The sequence below is a fragment of the Miniopterus natalensis genome, chromosome 12, assembly GCF_054644295.1.
Source record: "Miniopterus natalensis isolate mMinNat1 chromosome 12, mMinNat1.hap1, whole genome shotgun sequence".
Taxonomy (NCBI): Eukaryota; Metazoa; Chordata; class Mammalia; order Chiroptera; family Miniopteridae; genus Miniopterus; species Miniopterus natalensis.
The window spans coordinates 71179955-71195436 of NC_142092.1; the positions used below are offsets into that span (position 1 = coordinate 71179955).

The following is a 15482-nucleotide window of genomic DNA, read 5'->3' on the forward strand; positions in this document are numbered from 1 at the left end:
GGGTTTTTTTTGAAGCTGTCATGGCTCATCTTCAGCCCTGACAACCACAGCCTGGGCTGGAGGCATCTGCGGGGGGAGGCAGGACCCTGGGGAGGGGTGCCAAGGGGGAGGGACGGGGCGAATGGCTATTACTGGGAGGGGGGACAGAGGGAAAGGGCTAGGTGCACCAGCTCCCTGTACAGAACTGGACTTAGCAGGAGCCAAGCGGGGAGGGAGGGAGGGGGGGAGGGAGACACAAGGCAGGTGCTCCGCCCACCCTCCACCTGGCACGATGCTCGGGATCTTTGGGGAAACTCCTGGGCAGGCTTGCAGATCAGTAACGAGTACCCTGACCCACGGGGGCATGCGGTCAGGACGTGGGAGACTGTCCCCAACCCCATGTGTGACCCCGGGCTGGGCCTTGCCCTCTCCGTGCCTCAGTTTCCCCATTCATGAACCAACAGAGCTCTGACACGGACATCCCCCCCCAAAGTCTAAATGCCTCAGTCCCCCAGGCCGCTCGGGAGGGAGGGAGCGAGGACACATCCCCTCCTCCCGTACTCCAGCGAGAAAGCCGGGGTGCCAGGGGAATTCTCCCTGACAAATGATTTCCTATTTATTGGTAAGAAAAGTTGCAGTGGGGATAAATTATTAACAAAGCGGAAACGGAGATTCTGGTGGGAGGGGACTCTAATTCTAGCTGCCTGACCGTGCCTGCTTCTAACTCTCTCCTCCCTCCCTTCTCCTTGTCTCCCCCCCTCCACCCCCTGGTCTCTCTCCCTCTCCCAGGTTTCATTGATTCTCGCCGAGGCCTCTCACTCCCTCCCCGCCCCGGGCTTCTCTTCCCTTCCCTCTCTGAGCAGGAGCCCCGACTGTAGCAAGGTCACCCCTCCCATCTCGTGAATCAGCGGAAACTGACCCGCCGGGCATTTGGGGCGGGAGCTGCAGCTGCCCAGGGAGCTTCTCTTATTTTTTCGGATTTTGTTTCTCATTGGAGCTGTGTCTTCCCAGCTCAGCCATTACTCAGGCGGGGAAGGGCCAGAAGCCAGGGCTAGGCATCTTCCTGGGACTCATCCATCCTGGTGGAGAGCCTCCAGAAGCCATGGCGACGGCCCCCCACCCACTCCCAGACCCTCCCCCTGAACCAGCCACCATGGACATCCCTGGGCAAAGGTCCACTCAGACCCAGTCTCAGGTGGCCCGAGAGCTCGCCCGACCCGGCCGTAACAGGAGGAAATGCATCTCAGCTGCCCAGAGCAGCTCTCCGCTCTGCTCCAGTTCCCCACATTGTTTGGGAAGACGGGGAGAGCTCCTTCCAGAACATTCTGTCTGAGACTGGACTCTAGGACAGCAGGAGCCAGGCCTGGCCCACCCTTGCCCTGCACCCGCAGCTGTTGGCACACTGTGGGTATTAAGGGAGGGCCCAACAATGGGGTCTAGGGGAAGCGCTGGCTGAGGGCCTACTCAGCGTGATCTCCTGAGCTCCCTCACTCAGTCCCCTGCTCTGCTGCAGCTCAGAGAGGGCAGGGGGCCTGCCTGGCACTGCCCAGGGAGGACTGTGCAGTCACTGAGGGGAGCTGGAAGCAGCCGGCTGAGATGCTGTTCTAGCAGCCGGGCAGGGACCCCTCTCCTCACCCCAACTCTGGCTTCCCCAACAGTGCCAGCCAGCAAGCCTTTCCCATGACCTTGGTGTGCGGGGTGGGGGTGAGGTGCTGGGGAGAGCTGAGCTGTCCAGGGCAGGGTCAGCTGGGAAGCCAAGGTCAGAGGGGCAGGATGAGATGCCAAGCACTGCCTGCCCTGGCTCATTTCCTCCATCAGCCCAACAGCTGGAGGGGGCAGGCTGGGGTCTTGCCAAGGCTCTGGCTAGACAAGGGTTACTCTCTCCAGGAACCTACATTTTATTCTTAAAAAAACCCACAAAACATTCTGTTTTGCACTGGGCATATGTGGATTTTTCCCATAGCCAGATTTTTAGGAATGTTTGGGTGGGAAATTCTATCCTGGCTGACCCCTATGCCCCTCCCCCAAAGGTGACTTTCACACCCCAGCCCCTCACCTGGTACCACTTAACTGACCAGGCCCTTGTCAGCATCTGTCTCAGAGAAGGAAAGACTCCCTCTCCATCTGCATACCCCCAGTGTCAGGGAACTCATTACCACAAAAAACAGGCCATACTGAACTGCTCACTCCTTAGAGAGTTTGGTCATATATTCTGGCTCACACTCCACATACTTTCTTTGCTCTAGGCCCCTTTCTTCCACACATTGGCCCTGTTTTCTCTGGTTATACTGTAAACATTTTCTAATTAATTAGAAAAAGGGGAGCAAGAGGCTGAGTGAGTCCAAGCCCTCTGCTCCCCCAGGCCAGGAGCTCCAGAGCTCCCAACCGGGGCCAGAGGGAAGGCAGCCGCCCCTCCTGGCCGCCTCCCCTGGCACAGACCAACCTGTTGACCCAAGAGCTGGCCTGCCTGGCAGCTGCCCCAGCCTCTCCCTGCCCCCGGGTTCTGCCCACCCTACCCGCCTCTGCCCCTGGAGGCTCCCCACCCAAACAGCTCAACACCTCTATTTAATGTTTTTTAAAAAAGTAAATAAAAGTAAATTAAGAGGGATGGAAGGATGAAAGAAGAAAGGAAGGAGTGAAAGAAAGAGAAGAAAAAAAGAGAAACTGGGGCAGGGTGGGGAGGTCCAGAGAGGCCCAGTAAAGTGCATTATCGATTTGGGACTTAGAAATGCTTAGAGAATAGGAAGGCGGCCTGCTCTTTAAAAGCTTGTGCAGAGCGCAAGCTAGACACACGCGGCCTTCCCAAAGAGGGCCGCTCTGCTGGCATAAATATTTCATCGCGGAGGGAAAAAGCGCCTGCAGGATTGAAATGGGGGGGGGGGGCAGCCAGCGGCCCCGCCCCCAGGGGTCTGGCTAGAGCACTCGCGGCAACCACCTGTTCCCAGATCCCCGGGGCCTGTGCAGAGCCCCCTCCTTTCCTGGGAGCTGCCCTTGGCTTTCGTACTGAAGAGCAGAACAATGGGCCCTCACAGGGCCCTGAAAGAGGCCCAGGCTGGGAGGGTGACACCCCTGAAATGGGAGGGTCCAAGAGGGAGTGAGGTTGAAGCTTGATCCCCTTTGCCTCCGCCCACCTCCTGCCCTGCCACCCCCACCTGCCACCAGGCACCCTTTATAAGACACCTGTGTGTTTCCAGCTCCCCTGCTGGGCCCCAGAGCCACCCCCCTCTGGCTAAAGTCCAGACCCAAACTGGCCCTGGCTCTGCCCGCCTCACCCACCATCTCACGCCCCTTCCAGCCCAGTCTCTTTTTTTTTTTTTCAAACATCCACGTGGAGAACTGGATTGGCCTCAGACCTTGAGGCGATGGTTTTGCCTGTGAAATTTCATTTTCTCCATTAGTGACAGTCCTATGAGGAATGGCCAACTCCTAATCTTGTTTTTGAAATGGAGACACAGGCCCAGGTTAGGCCACTTGTTCAACACCAGGGCGAGGTGGTGCCCACAGCTCGGGCATGCTCTGGGAAAAGCCCACTCTGCCGATCGCCTCTTGCACGGCCAGGCCTGGTTCAGGGACAATGCAATGAATGCTTGTGCCACAGATGTCTCTGTCCACAAACCATATACGAAATTCTTACAGATTATTTTATGATCCTATTGAAGCCATTTTCCCCCCTTGTGGGGCAGAGGACAAGCAGGAAGTCCCTGGCCCTGCCCCACACCTGGGCACACCTGGACAGGGGCATCGCTCTTTGATGAAGCCCTTGGTGGAGGCGAGAGTGGCAATGCTGAACTAATACGTTTTCATTCATTCATTCGTTCATGTATTCATCAACAATTTCTGAGTGTCCTCTGTGTGCAAAACAGCCCTGGAGAAGCAGCGATCAGGCCTGGTTGCCCATCAAAATCCCTGGGAAGGGGAGGCAGACAAAAATATTCCTGGCCCTGAGGCCAGAAATTCTGCTCCAGATAGAAAGCAAACCAACCATCCAACCAAGCAACCAAAAAAACCCTCTGTATAACTCAGACACCTGGCCAGGTTTGGGAGCAGGGTACAGTTGATCCAAGGAAGGGCACCTGTGCCGTGATGTCAGCCCTGCTATCACCACCATCCCCGCTTTATAGGTGAGGAAACTGAGGCCCCTAGAGCCAGGCCCACCTCTGGTAACCCAGGCATTTTGACCCCTATGGGAGTGTTTACCACTGTGCTGTAACCACCAGAAAAGTCACTCATGCTTGGTCCTGTGAATGGCATGGATGACAAACCTGGAGGGAAATTGGCTGGGACGTTTAGGAGGGCTTCCGGGGGGAGGCGAGATTTCAGAAGGACAGGCTCAGGAGGATGGGTGGGCTGGAGGTGGACAGGTGGAGGGAGATGGACCATGCTGTGAGGGGGATTCCCTATGTCGAGTGACCAAGCAAAGGGCCGGGCCAGACAGGCAGGAAGCTGCAGGGAGAGAGGGGTTAATGCGTTTGGCTGGGCGAGCAAAAGCCTGGTGGAGTGCACAGGAGACCAGGCCAAGGGAGAGGCCTGGAGCCAGGGGCAGACTTGACATTTAGCAGCTGCAGGAAGGCCCTGACTGGCTGGCCAGCCTCCTTCCAGGAAGAGAGGTTAAGAACCTGGGAACAAAGGGCGAGTGGGGAGCCAGCCCCCTCAGCCCCCAGGAAGCCAGAGCAGGGATGGAGTGCCTACAGCTCAGACAGGAGGAAGGATTCTGAGGGCAAACTCTCCCCCTCTGGTCTTTCAATTATAAAGCGACAGCATGCTCACGGCCAGATGGGGCCCAGTGAATCCAAGGAAAGACTGCACGGTGGCTCTCAAACCTGGCTCCACCTGCACCGCCTGGGAGCTTAATAAATGCCGATGCCGATGCCGATGCCCAGGCCCACCGAGATGGCCCGGCAGCCATGGGAGCTGCAGCCTGCGAGGGAGTGAGAGGAGCTCCGGGGACTCCACTACACAGCCTGCTAAGAGCCCCACACGTGAGACGGGGGCCTGAAGAGCCAAAAGTGCACAGCCACAGCCCTGCCTTCTCCACCCCTGGAGTCCCAGCTGCCATCTGGGTTTGGGGCCTTCAAGAAGGCTGCCCCAAGGTTAGGAGAGGAGAGAGCCACAAAACCTGAACCTCCTTTCCTACTGTAGAGACACCCCTTCAGCGTTCTCATGTGAGACTCACCTGGGGGGATCCGGGGCCAGTGACACAGACCCTAAGGGACAGGTGTCATTCTGAGCATCGAGTTACTCTGGCTTCCCAGGAGACTCCAAGGTGCAGCCCAGGCTGAGGTCGCTGCCTCTAGGACCCTGTGACGGGACAGTTCTCCATCTTGGGATGGCATCTGGTCCCCCAGTCCCCTTTCCTACCCCTCCTCTTTCCTATGCCTCTCCCCTAGGCCCAGGGGCAGCCAGACCCTTGGGGACTCCGAGTGGGAGGAGCGGCTGCCCAGCGACAGGCGGGCAGGCCCAGTGGAAGGCAGACGCCACCTGCCCCTCCCTGCAGCTCCCTCCACCTCTATTTTTAGGTCCATTATTGTCCATCGTTGGGTGTATTTTTTCCCTACTCCTTCCCCAGAAAAACAGATCAGGTTCCCCCAGGCAAAGCCGTCTCGTCTTCCCCAGAGCTGGTACGTGGGAGCAAACGTGCGGCGAGATAGACATGAAATAAGTGGATTAGCAGACTGCCGTGTCCCCAAGGGCAGAGGGGGTGGGTAAAGCCAGCGGCACCCCGCCCCACCTTCTCCCCCAGAACGTGCGGGGGGAGGACAGGCTGACGGGTCAGTATGCTCACCCGGCACACACGGCCACATGCACACGTGACAAAAGCCTCGGTCTGCCAGGCATTTTCTGAGACGCTCAGAGCATCACATCAGCTATGAGGCCTGGTAGGAGGTGGGTGCTGGGTCTGGGAAGCCCGGGAGGGAGGTGCCAGGCTCCTCTACTTAGAAGCTGTGTGACTCTGGGCAAGTGGCTTAACCTCTCTGGACCTCCGGTTCCTCAGATTCATGTTCCATGAGGGTTCGATGAGCTAGTCAGTCACGTGCTTGGTAAACAGCAGGCACTCGGTAAGCGTGAGCTGTGCTGCTGAGGAGGGACAGGGAGATGCGAGTCAAGAACTCCCCAGACAGCAATGGGCCGCCCGTTAGGGGAAGACAAAGGGCGATTTTCCTGAGCTTAAGGGCTCCCAGAGGGCCGTGGGGGCCACAGGTGAGCTCAGGGTGATCTGGGAAGCCCGGTGAGTGTGTGCAGCTCCGTGCTGTACGTGTGTATATGTATGTGTGTTTACGTGCATGTGCATGCCTGTGTGTGCATGTGTTTACGTGCATGTGCATGTATGTAGGCATGTGTGTGTGTGTACACGTGTGTGTGCGCTCATTGCTCTAGGAAGAGCACACGGGTTCTCAAAAGGGCCGTGACCCCGCACAGGCGAGCCCTGCTGCGGTCGTCTGCGGGGGGGGGGGGGGGGGGGTTGGTCTCCTGCCGGTTCCTCCCAGCCTCCGGGTGGGGTGCCAGGGAGGCCGCTGCCCTTCTCCAGCCTCTGGTCTCCCTCTGAGGGTAAAAGCCCAACGGCAGAAGCAGCATCCGGAACAGTGGGGCTGAAGGTTGAATGCACAGACCCCGTGTCACAGGCAGGAAATCTGAATTCCAAAGGGGGGGGATGCTTCCTGCGGCCACCCAGCTCCTGGCAGCCAATCCAGTGGGGAGCCTGGCCCCCGGAGCCAGGTGCCTGCCCCAGAGCTGTTGGCAAGGGTTTGGGGTGGCACCTGGGGTGGGGACAGGGACGGAGACAGCATCCCTTTGGAAAGCTGGCTTTTCCTTCTGCTATCACCTGCCCTTGGCTACCTCTTGATTCCCCAGAGGGAGGGGGCACCGCCGGCTCCCTGTGGCGGAGGCGCCGGGAGCTGGGGAGCTGGGCTCCCCTGCAGGCTCCGCTCCCACCGGCCTCCTCCTCACCTGCGCCCAACACCACACTGGTCTTGTTTCATTTCCTTTTATTTCCCTGGTCGATGCTTGGAGTCAAGCGGACAAATGACTAGGGCAGCAGGAGGGAGCTGGAAGGAGGGACCGAGAGGGTCCGAATGGTCCCCAAGCACCCGGGACAAACTGCCGGGGTAGAAGGGTGCAGAGCCTTGGAGATGGGGTCCGGGTCCCTGTAACAGGAGGGGAGCCCCCGGGCTGAGATCAGGACGGACCCATAACCATGGATCCACTTAATTCCTTTCCACCACCGAGACCCGGAGAGGTGAGGTGGCCCCCCTGCAGCTGAGCCTGGAGATCCGGGGTCCCACCTACCTGCCAATCTCAGGACAGCCGTGGTACTTTTGTTTTACAGAACAAGGAGGATGGACAGTGGTCAAGGCCCTGGAGACAGATTCTGCCTTTATCACTGGCTGTGCAAACTCAGGTAAGTCTCTCCACCCCCCGAACCCCCCTCGCCTGTACTATGACCTGTCTTGATGTTGTGGAGACAGAAAGCACTTTGCAGGGTGCGGGGCACACAGGGAGGCCGCGGGGGACCGCAGCTGAGTCCCACGCCACAGGCATGTTAAGAAGCCCAGCCCCGGGCAATGCGCGAGGTGTGCTCCCCTGGCTCCGCGTCCCTAAGCCCCCAGCCCTGGGCCGGCACCCCCCCCACCGCCCACATCGGAGGGCATCTCGTACGCCGACGTGGCGGGGACCCTTAACGTTCTGCCCACCAACCTGCCTCACCCTGGGCCGTGCCCACCTGCCACAAAAATCCCCTTCCTGTCCACCTTTCACGGCACTGCCACAGCAGGGAGAACCACGGCTTGCGGGTGGGCTGGCCGGGGGTCCAGGCACCCTCAGGGCCAGCTCTGAGCGCTGCCCAGTCAAGGGGGTACACACAGGTGTGAGAGCCCAGCCAAGCAGACCAGACACCATTAACCTTGTGGCCACACCTCCTCTGAAGGTGGCTTTCAGGCATGCGTCCCACTTCCCCACCGATGCCACCATGTGGGGGCACATCCTGTGAGTCTCAGTTCCTCATCTGTGAAATGGGGACAACAGATAAAACTAGTTTCTGCCATGCGGGATATTTGGGAGGGCTGGATGAAACACTGCACTTAGAATGCTCAGTGCCTCAATGGAATAATTCTGAGAGTCCAGAAATAAACCCTTATGACTATGGTCAATTGATTTTCAAGAAAGGTACCAAGAACATTTAATGAAAAGAACAGTTTCTTCAACAAAGGATGCCGGGAGAACTGGATATCCACGTGCAAAAGAATGAAGTTGGACGCTTATTTTATACCATGTACAAAAATTAGCTAAAAATGGGTCAAAGCCTAAACATAGGAGCTAAAACTATAGAAGTCTTAGAAGAAAACAGAGGAGTAAACATTTATAACCTTGGATTTTGCAGTGGTTTCCTCGATCTGGCAACAAAAGGAAGGAATAGGTAAATTAGATATGACCAAACTAAAACTTTTTTGTGTATAAAAGGACACAGAGAGTAAAATATTCTGTAGAATGAGGGAAATGCTTTCAAATCATATGTCTGACAAGGTTCTAGAATCCAGAATATATAAAGAATATGTACAACTCAACAACAAAAAAAACAATTTAAAAATGGGCAAAGGACTTGAATAAACATTTCTTCAAAGATATACGAATGGCCAATAAGCACACGATGCCCAGCCATTAACCGTCAGGGAGACGCAAATGGAAACCAGGATGAGATATCACTTCACACCCACTAGGTTGACCAAAAGGAAAAACAAAAATGGAAAGTAACAAGTGTTGGCAAGGATGTGGAGCAATTGGAGCCCTTGGGTAGTGCTGGTGAGAATGTAAAACAGTGCAGCCGCCATGGAAAACAGCCTGTCAGATCCTCAGAAACTTAACTATAAAAGTTACCACATGACCCAGCAACTCCACTGCTCGCTATACACCCAAGAGAAATAAGAACATATGTCCATGAAAAAACTTGTACACAAATGTTCATAACATTATTTATAATGGCCCCAAAGTGGAAACAACCACCTGTCCACCAACTGATGAAAGGGTAAACAAAATTCGGTAGATAATACAATGGAATATTACTCAGCCATAAAAAAGGAGTGGGTGCTGACACCTGCTACAACATGGATGAACCTTGAAAACAATACGCTGAGTGAAAGGAGCCAGACACAAAAGACACACACTGTGCGATTCCATTTATATGAAACGCCTAGAAGAGGCAAGTCCATGGACAGAAAGCAGACAAGTGGTTGCCAGGGCTGGAGGAAGGAGGAGTGAGGACTGACTGCTAACGGGGACTGGATTTCCTTTTGGGGTGATGGAATGTTCTGGAACTGGACAGAGGCGGTGGTCACACAGCATTATGAACGTGCTAAATGCCACCGCACTGTTCACTTACAAATGGATAAAAAGGCAAATTTTACGTTATATATATTCTACAGCAATACAATTTGTAAGTGGTTAATTTCATGTTACGTAAATTTCACCTCAATTTTAAAATTAAAGAAAAATTTTAAAATGCCTTCATCATAAAAAAATCTTTTCAACTATGCACACTGATGGATCCTAACTAAACTTAATATGGTCCTTTTGCAATATATACATTTATCAAATCATTACATTTAGCACTTAAAACTAATACAATGTTATATGTGAATTATATCAATTAAAATAAAAAAATAATATAGTTTATTCGTGATGTAGCATTATATTGTTAGCACTCGGCTTTGTTTTTCTATGTTTTGATTTTCATTTATGAGAATACTATGATAAAGGAATTTGAACTTGAAAAAAAAGCCTAGTGCTGTGCTGGGCCCAGAATAGACCCAGCACGCCTCGCTCTGCACTGGAGTCCCCTGCGTGGCCTGTTGTGAGCGAGGCTAAGCCCAGCCTAAGTTTCTCCAAACCCCAAAATGTATCTGGCAATCCCCCAGGGTCTGGTTAATCTAGCCAAACCCCAGCGTTGCACAGTTGGGGAAACTGAGGCTAGGGCATGGCCTGGTGTCCCAGCAGCAAGGAGACTGCGGGGCCTGGAGCCGCCGGCTCCCAGCCAGCGCTCACTCTGCTCTGCCGCGCCGCCCCCCGCCAGCAGTTGGCGTGTGCTCGGGGAGTTAGAAACACATTTTCATATATTTCAGCAAATCTGCTGCTGATGAAAAACAAATCAGAGCCCACAAACCAAGCTGAGTGGTTTCTGCCTCATCTGCCGTTTCCCACTTTCTGGGCCCCTCCAGGGAGAAGCCTGGCGCCCTTGTGGGCCATACAGTGCCCGGGGGGGCCCCCCCGGCCAGGTCCCAGGCAGGAGAGCCTGGGGCAGGGGCTGTGTGACTGGGACAGAGCTTTGCAGCCCCGGCCCATTCCTGGGGGCGAGGGTGAGGAGTGCAGCTTGGAGCCGACCCTTTGGGCCGGCCAAGCTCTGTTCCAGCCTCAGGGTTTGGGCCCTCCATGCCCTCGGCCTGCCCACTGTTCCCTCCTCCCCTCCCTCCTGCCACACCCTTGGCCTAATCCCCCAGACCCTAGAGACTGGCTTCGAGGAGCCAGACAGGGAAAGGCTGACCCATCTAGGGGGCCTTGGGAAGCCTCAGTCTATTCCTCCATCAAATGGCACAGCAACATCCCGCCCCCTCAGGCCTACTGGGACTGGGGTGGGGGTGGGGCAGCTTCGAGGAACTGAGTAGGTGGCGTGGCCTGTCCCCATCGTCCACCCTCACTCCTCTGAATCCTTCCAGCCCTTCAAGGCCACAGACTACCCGGACCACCCCGGCGCCCAGCCCCCTGCAGCGCCACAGCCTGCGCGACTATCCCCCGAGTCACACGCTTGGCCGACAGGATAGTCTCCAGCCTGTATTTTCTGCTTTCACTCTTCCTTTTGTCTCTCAAGCTAAATTCTAGGATGGAAAAAAAACCCTCCTGTTTTGAAACATTCATTTGCTGCCAGGCCCCCAGCTGAGGCCTTTTACACGCCTGTCTCGTCTCATTCGCACAAGCTTCCTTCGAGGCTGTGTCTAGTGTCATCCCCATTTTCAGATGAGAAAACCGAGGCTCGGAGCCGCAAGGGACTTATCCAAACTGCCACAACCCAGAGGGGCGGGGGGAGGATGAGCCCCTTCTGCCCCACCCCAAATCCCAAGTTCTGGCCCACCGCCTGCCTGCCTGACGTCACTCCCCCCTTATCACCTGTGGGATTCGAGGCAGCCGGTGACAGTGCCATAGAGGGGAAGCCTAAAGACACACTAAAGGGAGGGTGGGGGACGTAGAGACAGGAAGACGGGCCTGGGGAAGGTGGGGCTATGTTACCTGGGAAGTTCCAGAACCTCTAAGACTCTGGCTCTCTTGGGAAAGATGTCCCTCCAGGCCCTTTCCCTTCCCCACCCTGCACTCCCGCTGCACTGCCCCCTACCCTCCGTGCGGTGTCTGGACCCAAACCTACTGTCTTAAGAAAAGTAAGGGACAAAGATCTCGCTCACGTGGCCCTGGGCCTCGCAGGCAGTGCTGCCCCGTCCTGTCACCTGTCTGCTCCTCAGGAAGGAGACTTTGCTGTGCAACAAGATGTCACGCGTGGACTATTCTAGTCCTAGGCTGTGCCTGCCTAGGCGTTTCCAGAGACTGAGCAGCTCTAACTAAGGGTTGGGTGAAGCTCAGGTTCCAAAGTCATTTCCTGCTTAGGGACAGAGCTGTACAGGCCTCCTGCTGTCATCCGATCCCAACTTCCCCGGAACAGGGACTCTAATACAGAGAAGCGGAGGCTTTGGGGTGCCTCCCGTCCTATCAAAACCCTAGTTCTTCCTGCAAGGCTCAGCTCTGGTCTCTCCTCCTCTGAGAAGCCCTCCTGGATCACGCTGTCCTTCTACCCACCCATCCACTCGTTCAGTAAACGCTTACTGAGCACTGACTGAGCCGAGAGAAGGGAATGCAGAGCTCAACAAGACAACCTTGCCTTTGAGGAGCTTACAATCCGAGAAGGGAGCAAACATCAGAAACATAATAACTGGCATGAATTGAGCACCTACTATGTGCCAAGCCCTGTGCTCATGACAGTCCTGCAGGCTCAGGTTTTCAGATTCCAGGCCTGTGGCTCTTGCTGGGATATCATGCCTCCTCTCTCTGGAACCTTCCACCGGGTCTGCAGCATTCAGGGACTTCAGCTCCCAGCTCCGTCCCCTCACTCCCGGGACCCCTGCACTCTTCCTGCGCTGTCTTTCTCCCTCAGCAGCGACTCTCCCCTTAACCTGCCAAGATCCCAGGGGAACATCAACAATCAGCAGCACTGACAGATTAAGGGGAGGCAGGGTTTCTGGGACCACACCCTGCCCTCGTGGGGCTCCCCCGGTCAGCAGCTCCTGCTCAGCAGGTGGGGCGGGACCTGGCGCTCTGCATTTCTAACAAGGAGAGGCCATGCTCCTGGCCCTAGGACTACACTTTGGGTGGCAAGTGGGCAGTTGCAGGGTCATTTGGAACATCCCCTGCCTGGTCTGTGGCTGGTGCAGGCGCCTCTCTCTCTCTCCTCACCATCTCTCTCCTGAAACTTGCTTTTGTCTCAAAGGCACAGGGAAAGGGTTTCCTCCTTCCTTTCACGGCAGCTGTCGCCTCTCTTTGGGAGCGGGCTCCTCATGCCCACTGGCACCCCCCATCCCAAAGGGGTCTGGGAGCGGCAGCCCTCAGGGCCGGGAGCCTTCTGGGCACGGCCCCTCCCTCCTCGCCTTGGCCCCGCAGCCTCCGCAGGCGGCCCTCTCCGCCAGGCCCTGGGAATCGGGGGTGCAGGGTGCCTCTCCCCCTGCAGCCCTCGCAGAAATTTTGCCCTTGCCCAAGAATCCTTGGGTGACGGCTCATCCCTATTAATTCTCATTGCGCACTTAGAGCCAATAGGTTTTTATTTATTCATTTATCTTGGTCTTCCTTCTCCCTCCCCTTCCTTACCAGGCTGGAATTTACAATTCAGTTCTCAGGTGGCTTTGCTGAAGGACGCCAGCCTGGGGGGAGAGGGGGTCTGCACCCCGAACCCTGAAAAGGGCACGTGCGCCTTGGCCCCTCTTGCACCCTCAGGGTGCTCTGGGGCTCACACTCCAGTTGCTTGGAGGTTGGGACAGCCCGGCACCCGCTGCAGGAGGGTGGCCTGGGAATAGGGACCTACTGGGTGGCTGCTGCGTTAAGGGGGCAGGGGGCTGCCTGGCTGCCATTAGGGCGCCCCCTGGTGGCCTTAGCAACACCGGCTGTGGCTGGAGGCCCTGAAGCTGCCTGAGCGTTCAAGGCCTGCTTGCTGCCCTGAGACTGGGGATACAGGGCGTGGCATCCTCCAGGCAGAAGGGAGGCAAAGAAGCAAAGGCGGGGACCCCACCAAGGGTGCAATAACAATAAGAAGCAAGTAACCGCGACCACACATTGAGCACCTACTACGTACCAGCACTGTACCCAGGACACACACAGTGGGGCTGCATCCTTCCCCCAGCTCGGGGACAGAGCAAGAACATGAGCTTGGAGAGGGGAGACCAAGCTGCCTGGAGGGTAACTTCCCAGCCTGTCTTCTACACTGAGTGACCTTGGCAGGACTTAAGCACCACCTCCTAATCCCTAAACTGGGATTAGGGCAGTGCCCGCCTCAGAGCATCCTAGAGACAATTAAATGAGACAGGCACAGGACCTGCTCAGGAGAAGCCGCAGTCAACGATGGTGTGGGGGCTTGAACCCACGTGGATGGGGCCCCTCCTCCCTGCAGAAGCCAGCCCCCCACCCAAAGAAGGCTGCCCGCCACCTAGCGGGGCAGCTCCCCAACCTCATCGGCTGCACATTTATAATCAGACAGAGCCGGATGGCAGCCTGCAATGAAATATTTAAGTCCATCAGACAGGTGTCGAGACGTTGAGGACCCATCTCCGAGGGGGATGTTGGAGATCTTTTGTTCCTCCCCTGCCTCCTCACCTGTCTTCCCCGGAGAAAAGCAGGAGGGATCAAAAGCCTCTTCCCAAACCCAGGGCTAAAGGGCACCTGCCTGGGCTCAGGCCCGTCAGCACCGGCACCGTGGGGTGGCCGCCCCACCCTGGCAGCTGCACCGGGCTCTCTGTGAGGGCGGAGGTCCAGCGCCGAGGGCACCCAAGTCAGCTTTGGCCAGAAGAGGGCCCAGGACTTGCATGTGCTGGTCATCTCCATTCCTCCAGGCCTTGACCAGAAGCTGGCCCAGTGAATTATGATTTAGCTGCCCTGCCCCCGCCCCTCCCTCAGCACATCAAGGAAATGATTAATATTTAAGAGAAGAGATATAGTCAAGACTAATATGAGAGGCAGAGGCTGACTGCCCAGGGAGTGAGTGCAGAAGTCCTCCCGTGAGCTGGGTGGGCAGCCAGCCTGAGATGCGGACTCAGAGCCGGGCTCGCCCCTGGCCTTGCCCCTGACCTTCAGGGGTCAGCCTCCTTGCCTGTCCCCGAGCCAGTGAAGCTCCGGGGTCCCCAGTGCAGTGATCCCCATGGACTATCCAGCCCTAGATCCCAGCCTTCCCTCTGTCCCCCTGTCCCCAGCCAGCCACTACTCACAGTGACAGCTCAGGACTGCTGCACCACCAAGCGGGAAACTACCTTCCTGGGCTGACTGCCCTGTGACAGGACTGAAGCATCCCATGGGATTGAGGCCTCTTCAGGAGCCTGGTAGGGAACCAGCTCAGTCCAGCCATAAACCCAGAGACCAGGAGACTCCCCCAAAGACACGGAGGCAGCAGACACCCCAAGGATGACACTGAGCCCCTCCGGTAAGCTCTTGCAACCTGGCTGCCGTGCCCGGCCTCCTGCCAGGCACTGGGCCTCCAGAGCAATGCCCAATGGGGAAGGCACCTCTCAGCAGGCAGTTGAGCTCAGTGACTTTGGGGCCAGACACCTGAATCACAGTTTCACCACTTCTTGGTGTGACTGTGGGCCTCAGTTTCTCCATCCGTATGATGAGAATAGGGGGCACTTGCTCTGTGCCAGACCCTATGCTGAGCATTTTACACATATAAATGAGTTCACGTACTCCTTACAGCGACCTATGAGAGTGTGCTTTAGTGTGCCCATTTTACAGATGATGAGACAGAGGCCCAGAGATGCCACTGGTCCAGAACCATCCCCTACAACTCCTACTTTAGACAACACAGAATCTGCCTGGCTGAGCTGAGGGGAGGACTCCACAGAATGACACATGTCAAGCTCTTAGCCCACACACTCGAGGAGCTGCATAAATGACCCCTGCTATTATTATTGCTGTTGCTATTACCTGGGTACTGAAGTACCTGTGGCTCACAGGGATGGAACTGGAAAGGGCACTGGCCACACTGTCCATCCGGGTCTGAACCCTCCTTCCTCTCTCCAAGTACCCTCTTCACTTCCTTCACACCTCCCCCTGCAAGTGCCAGCTTGGTGCTTGGCATGCCCTGGCCTGGCAAAACTGTTTGCTGGGTTGGATAGGGTGGGATAGGAGGTTGAGGCAGAAGGGATGACCAGAGGGAGGTCAGAGTGTAGTGTTGCGAACAGCACCTTGCTCACTGGCCCAGAATGCGGGCTTCCTACAAG

General features: G+C 56.3%; 1 protein-coding gene across 4 annotated transcripts in view; it reads right to left on the reverse strand.

The window, feature by feature from the left end:
• NTNG2 (netrin G2) overlaps nucleotides 1-15482 on the reverse strand; it is a 53629-nt gene that overhangs the window by 33118 nt on the left and 5029 nt on the right. The window lies entirely within an intron of this gene.